Genomic DNA, 7,599 nt, shown 5'->3' on the forward strand with positions numbered 1-7,599 from the left:
GTAGGTTTAATAATGAATAGGAAAATAGGAATGCGGGTAAGCTACTACAAACAGCATAGTGAACGCATTATTGTGGCCAAGATAGATACGAAGCCCACGCCTACCACAGTAGTGCAAGTATATATGCCAACTAGCTCTGCAGATGATGAAGAAATTGAAGAAATGTATGATGAAATAAAAGAAATTATTCAGATAGTGAAGGGAGATGAAAATTTAATAGTTATGGGTGACTGGAATTCGTCAGTAGGAAAAGGGAGAGAAGGAAACGTAGTAGGTGAATATGGATTGGGGGTAAGAAACGAAAGAGGAAGCCGCCTGGTAGAATTTTGCACAGAGCACAACCGAATCATAGCTAACACTTGGTTCAAGAATCATAAATGAAGATTGTATACATGGAAGAATCCCGGAGATACTAAAAGGTATCAGATAGATTATATAATGGTAAGACAGAGATTTAGGAACCAGGTTTTAAATTTTAAGACATTTCCAGGGGCAGATGTGAACTCTGACCACAATCTATTGGTTATGAACTGTAGATTAAAACTGAAGAAATTGCAAAAAGGTGGGAATTTAAGGAGATGGGACCTGGATAAACTGAAAGAACCAGAGGTTGTACAAAGTTTCAGGGAGACCATAAGGGAACAATTGACAGGAATGGGGGAAAGAAATACAGTAGAAGAAGAATGGGTAGCTTTGAGAGATGAAGTGGTGAAGGCAGCAGAGGAGCAAGTAGGTAAAAGACGAGGGCTAATAGAAATCCTTGGGTAACAGAAGAGATACTGAATTTAATTGATGAAAGGAGAAAATACAAAAATGCAGTAAGTGAAGCAGGCAAAAAGGAATACAAACGTCTCAGAAATGAGATCGACAGGAAGTGCAAAATGGCTAAGCTGGGATGGCTGGAGGACAAATGTAAGGATGTAGAGGCTTATCTCACTAGGGGTAAGATAGATACAGCCTACAGGAAAATTAAAGAGAGCTTTGGAGGAAAGAGAGCCACTTGTATGAATATCAAGAGCTCAGATGGAAACCCAGTTCTAAGCAAAGAAGGGAAAGCAGAAATGTGGAAGGAGTATATATAGGGTCTATACAAGGGCGATGTTCTTGAGGACAATGTTATGGAAATGGAAGAGGATGTAGATGAAGATGAAATGGGAGATAAGATACTGCGTGAAGAGTTTGACAGAGCACTGAAAGACCTGAGTCGCAAAAAAGCTCCGGGAGTAGACAACATTCCATTAGAACTACTGACAGCCTTGGGAGAGCCAGTCCTGACAAAACTCTACCATCTGGTGAGCAAGATGTATGAGACAGGCGAAATACCCTCAGACTTCAAGAAGAATATAATAATTCCAATCCCTAAGAAAGCAGGTGTTGACAGATGTGAAAATTACCGAACTATCAGTTTAATAAGTCACAGCTGCAAAATACTAACACGAATTCTTTACAGACGAATGGAAAAACTGGTAGAAGCCGCCCTTGGGGAAGATCAGTTTGGATTCCGTAGAAATATTGGAAAACGTGAGGCAATACTGACCCTACGACTTATCTTAGAAGCTAGATTAAGGAAAGACAAACCTACGTTCCTAGCATTTGTAGACTTAGAGAAAGCTTTTGACAATGTTGACTGGAATACTCTCTATTAAATTCTGAAGGTGGCAGGGATAAAATACAGGGAGCGAAAAGCTATTTACAATTTATACAGAAACCAGATGGCAGTTATAAGAGTCGAGGGACAACAAAGGGAAGCAGTGGTTGGGAAGGGAGTGAGACAGGGTTGTAGCCTCTCCCTGATGTTGTTCAATCTGTATATTGAGCAAGCACTAAAGGAAGCAAAAGAAAAATTCGGAATAGGTATTAAAATCCATGGAGAAGAAATGAAAACTTTGAGGTTCGCCGATGACATTGTAATTCTCTTAGAGACAGCAAAGGACTTGGAAGAGCAGTTGAATGGAATGGATAGTGTCTTGAAAGGACGATATAAGATGAACATCAACAAAAGCAAAACAAGGATAATGGAATGTAGTCGAATTAAGTCGGGTGATGCTGAGGGTATTAGATTAGGAAATGAGACGCTTAAAGTAGTCAAGGAGTTTTGCTACTTGGGGAGCAAAATAACTGATGATGGTCGAAGTAGAGAGGATATACAAAGTAGACTGGCAATGGCAAGGAAAGCGTTTCTGAAGAAGAGAAATTTGTTAACATCGAGTATTGATTTAAGTGTCAGAAGTCGTTTCTGAGAGTATTTGTATGGAGTGTAGCCATGTATGGAAGGTAAACATGGACGATAAATAGTTTGGACAAGAAGACAATAGAAGCTTTCGAAATGTGGTACTATAGAAGAATGCTGAAGATTAGATGGGTAGATCCCATAACTAATGAGGAAGTATTGAATAGGATTGGGGAGAAGAGAAGGTTGTGGCACAACGTGGCCAGAAGAAGGGATCGGTTGGTAGGACACGTTCTGAGGCATCAAGGGATCACCAATTTAGTATTGAAGGGCAGCGTGGAGGGTAAAAATCGTAGAGGGAGACCAAGAGATGAATACACTAAACAGACACAGAAGGATGTAGGTTGCAGGAGGTACTGGGAGATGAAGAAGCTTGCGCAGGATAGAGTAGCATGGAGAGCTGCATCAAACCAGTCTCAGGACAGAGGACCACAACAAGAACAACATGTCATTCTGCAGCCGCGCCGTACTGGCTCCCTCTTGCAGGAAACTTGGCTAAAGTGACGAGGAATGTGTTAAGCGGATAACAACTAGAAGGTGAATGAAACTGTGCCCTGGTGAGAGACACCTTTTATTTTCTCGTGTAATTCTATATCTGAATTGACATGTCACATGGCGCTCTTTCTGTTTGAAAATTAACCTTTAGCTTCGAGATGGTGGCGTACAAAGCCACCACCATGACTGTAAAGTCGCCTCACTGGTTTTCTAAAAAGGTGGTTCTGCACCTAAGCATAACACCGTACATTTAAGATGCCAGTTCGCTATATTTGTAGACCCTTACTTCATAAAGATTATTCCAAGGAGTCCCACATGAGCCGGCCGCTGTGGCCGAACGGTTCTAGGAGCTTAATTCCGGAACCGCGCTGCTTCTACGGTCGCAGGTTCGAATCCTGGCTCGGGCATGGACGTGTGTGATGATGTCCGTAGGTTAGTTAGGTTTAAGTACTTCTAAGTCTAGGAGACTGATGGCCTCAGAAGTTAAGTCCCATAGTGCCTAGAGGCATCAGTCCCACATGAATTCACACGATAGAGCAATGCTGTTACTACCAGAAAGTTTTCTATTGCAGACAAGGCACCAACTGTTGGAAATTAATATTTCAGGTGGCGTGATGTCTCATTACCTGAGAAGACCAGGTCAAGCACGTGTTTTTCTCTCTGATTACGTTCCATAAGAAACAACTGCCTTACGCCTCGGCGTTGACGATTTTTATTGCAGTGAGAACATAGAATGAAAGTGGAAGCACTGGTGTTAAATACTGACATGCTAGATGTACCGCACAGGGGTTATTACTGAAGAATAGGATACAACCTGTCGGCTTTGACCAATGATGTCAGAAGTTACCAGAGATGATGTGTTGCACAGATTTAACAGACGAATGTTGAGAAACAAAGAAATGCAGGACAGAGATACAAATGGTGGCCATATATCATGTACTCGTACATTCATATTTTGAACATATATTAAGTGCATCGGTTCTTTGAGTCCTAGAATCCTATTCTTCAGTTATCCTATTTAGCTCAGCTGAAGAATGGGATACTAGTGCAAAAAAGAAAGGGGAAAAAGGGACAGAAGTAACGTTAGCATGGAATACCTCAGTAGACATACATGAGTTGTATCCTGAACTTCACCTAATCTGTATAAGTTAACTGCAGCAAGGGATATAAATCAAACGTAGGTCGACATTTTCGCCTTCGCTAGCACGAGTATCCTAGTCTGCAGTTGACCAATGTAGGCCAACTGAAATATGGGATACAAATTGTTTTCGTCTTCTATACTAATAGTATCGACTGAAAATCGTCATTGTAGTACTAACGATAGCGACAAAACCTACAACAGTAATATTATATCCCGTATAATTGCATAGGCTTCCGCGGCCAGAGTCAGTCGACATAAAAGTTTTCTGGGTATGGTACCGCGTCATAATGTAAAAACTACTGCTGCTGGAGAAAAACCAACGTTTCGGCCACGATTGCAGCGGCCTTCTTCTGGGTCCCGTACTTCAGTTGACCTGAGCAGGTCAACTGAAGAATAGGATACTAGTGTTCGTGAAGGCGAAAAGCTCGACATACGTAAAATTTGTATCTCGTACCTCAGTTGGACTATACAGGTCAACTGAAGAATAGGATAATAGTACTAGCGCTAGCGCAGGCGAAAAAAAGCGACATAAATAAGATTTGTATTCGGTTCTTCAGTTGACCTACATAGGATACTACCTTCATCGTTCAGCTGAGGTAAAGGGTGCCAATGTTACGTACGTCGCTTTGCGTCTTTGCTAGGTCAACTGAAGTACGGGATACTAATTTTTCGTAGTCGGTCTTTTAGCTTTCGGTACTACTAGTATCGATTGCAGAATATCGTAGTAACATTAGTGCTAGCGAAGGCGAAAAAAGCGACACCTGTAAAATTTGTATTCTGTACTGCAGTTGATGGATCTTGCTTCAAGTCTTCCATATCCATAGGAACAGATAAATCTATACCTACAAACGAATATCAAAAAGTAAAAATTGTTCAGAATGAAAAAAGATTCTTCCAAAATATCTCAAACTGACTAAGAACGAAAATAAGTATCGAATAAATTGGAACGAACAAATGATTTTAATTAATGCAAGCGACAAAAATCGTACACAGTGTCTAGCCCTGTCTTTTAAGAACACATTCATTTATCTCAGTTTACAATGATGACGCCTTGCCACAGAAGATAATCCATTTATTACCTACGGCTCGAAAATAAAGACATTAATACTATACGCGCAAACTAAGTTGACAGTGGGTGTGATGGCTGGTGGGTGCGACCGTAAAGGTATTTCCCATTTACAGTTGCTCCCATCAGACAGCGCGCCGAGTGTCAGTTTAGTTTGCGATTAAAATGGTTCAAATAGCTCTGAGCACTATGGGACTTAACATCTGAGGTCATCAGTCCCCTAGAACTTAGAACTACTTAAACCTAACTAACCTAAGGACATCACACACATCCATGCCCGAGGCAGGATTCGAACCTGCGACCGTAGCGATCGCGCGGTTCCAGACTGGAGGGCCTAGAACCGCTCGTCCACTCCGGCCGGCTGTTTGGGATTATAATCTCTATGAGTAAATTATGAAGTCATTGGTCAAAGCCATTCTTCAGTTGACTTACAAAGAGTGCTGATAGCCAGACGCACACCGACCTGTAACGAGCAAGCAGCGCCTGGCAGCTGTAGGGCCGGCGATGACGGCTGCAGGGTCCGGGATATGAACCGCGCCGCAGCTGTCGAGAGGGGACTGTGTTGCCTTCTCACGGCAGCCGCATTTAAATCTGCGAGGGCGCGTCGTTCGTCGTGACGTGTCAGACGCTCTCTGCGATAAAAGCGCCGCATCACTTAAAGGCCAGACAGAGTCCGTGGGCCAGTCACCCACACAGCAAATCACTACGGGACACACATTGCCTTACTACACTCCGCAAGTATCTGAAATATCGGTATTAGGCTGATTTTCTTCTATTTGCACATAGGACAATTTGTTGGCTTTTGTAGTAAATATGGCGAACAGCGCCAACTCTTCCCCACTATAAGTTTAGTAGCAAACCCGACTATGCGATGGCAGGCAGCGTTGTGGTGCCGTCACGGTTGCGCGGATACGTACTAACAGTTCAGCGTGTTGAGCTTCTTTTAAGTTTAAAACTGGTGTCGGAGTCTCTAATGATGTCTCCAGCATAACGAGACGAAATATAAGGCACACAAACATGCCTCGTTTTGTTGACTTTTTTGATTTGAAGCGGTTCGCCACAAATTCGTCTCCTGCGCCAACCTCTTGATCTCAGAGTACATTTGCACACAATGTTCTGAATTATTTCCTGGATTTATTGAATCACTGTCTTTTTTTTACATTTTTCCTTCCCCTACAACGCCCTCAAGTATAATGGAAATTATTTCCCGATATCTAAACACACTTCCTGTAATCCTGTCGCTTCTTCTTGTCAATGTTCTCCACATGTTCTTCTCCTCACAAATACTGCGGACAACCTCATTATTTCTTAACTTACCACTCTTATTAATTTCCAAATTGTTTTTCTCCTTTTCCCACGGTCCATGATTCGTTAGTACCGAGTAATAGAACTCAGTATGTTGTTGTCGACGGCGGGTGTTCATCTGAGACAGGGGAAACATCAGTGGTGTGATAGGATCGTTACTATTCTCTATATACATAAATGATCTGGCGGACAGGGTGAGCAGCAACCTGCGGTTGTTCGCTGATGACGCTGTGGTGTACAGCAAGGTATCGAATATAAGCGACTGTTGAGTGATCCAAGACGGTCTAGTCAAAATGTTTGGTTAGTGCGATTAATGGGAGCTGGCTCTTAACGTAGAAAAACGTCAGTTAATGCGGATGAATAGGAAAAACAAACCCGTAATGTTCTGATACAGCATTAGCAGTGCCCTGCTCGACACAGTCACTTCGTCTAAATATCTGGGCTTAACGTTGCAAAGCGATATGAAACGGAACCAGCATGTGAGGACTGTGATAGAGAAGCGAATGGTCGATTACGGTTTATTGGGAAAATTTTAGGAAAGTGTGCTTCACCCGTAAAGGAGACCGCTAGTGCGACCGCTAGTACGACCTGTTCTTGAGTACTACTCGAGTGTTTGGGATCCGCAGCAAGTCGGACTGAAAGAAGACATCGAAGCAGTTCACAGGCAAGCTGCTAGAATTATTGCCATTAGGTTCGATCTGCGTGCAAGTTTTACGGACATGGTTCGGCAGCTCAAGTGGAAATCCATGGAGGGAAGAAGACATTTGTATTGAAGAACACTACTTAGAAACTTTAGAGAAACGGCGTTTGAAGCTGACTGCAGAACGATCCTACTGCCGCCAACATACATTTCGCGTACGGACCACGAAGAAATTAGGACTCATATGGAGGCATATAGATATTCGTTTTTCCCTCGCTGTATCTGCGAGTGGAACATGAAAGCAAAGGCCTAGTGGTACAGAGTACCCACCGCCACGCACCGTACGGTGGCTCGCGGAATACGTATGTAGATGCAAATAAAGATGGTGGATGCCAAAACAAAGTTAGGGTGTACGGAGCCAATCTGTACTACAACACAGACATAGAAACAAATGCTAAAAATTCACAGATCGCAGATGTCACAGACGATGAACGCAGAGCACGTAGGTATGGTGAAATAGAATTTCAGTTCCCTTTGTAAGACCCGAGAAGCGTAAAATTTCATTTGGAGCGCAAAGAATACCGTTTAATGTCCCGTCGTCGACAAAGTCAACAGAAACGAAAAATTTAATACGAACCTCACTGAAGTTGATCTATTTTGAATGCGAAACGAAGACATAGTAATTATGTTGATGTTTGTTTAGTGGTACTGTATGTCTTATA

At 42.5% G+C, this 7,599-nt stretch overlaps 1 protein-coding gene across 1 annotated transcript in view; it reads right to left on the reverse strand.

Annotated features, from left to right (window-relative positions):
* LOC126484321 (cytochrome P450 6k1-like) overlaps nt 1–5,515 on the reverse strand; it is a 64,344-nt gene extending 58,829 nt beyond the window's left edge. Inside the window, exon 1 of the mRNA XM_050107762.1 lies at nt 5,396–5,515. The gene's annotated coding sequence lies outside the window, so the exon portion shown is untranslated. The remainder of the gene's footprint in view (nt 1–5,395) is intronic.
* Between the last annotated feature and the right edge of the window lie 2,084 nt (nt 5,516–7,599).

Source organism: Schistocerca serialis, chromosome 6 (genome assembly GCF_023864345.2).
Source record: "Schistocerca serialis cubense isolate TAMUIC-IGC-003099 chromosome 6, iqSchSeri2.2, whole genome shotgun sequence".
Classification (NCBI taxonomy): Eukaryota; Metazoa; Arthropoda; class Insecta; order Orthoptera; family Acrididae; genus Schistocerca; species Schistocerca serialis.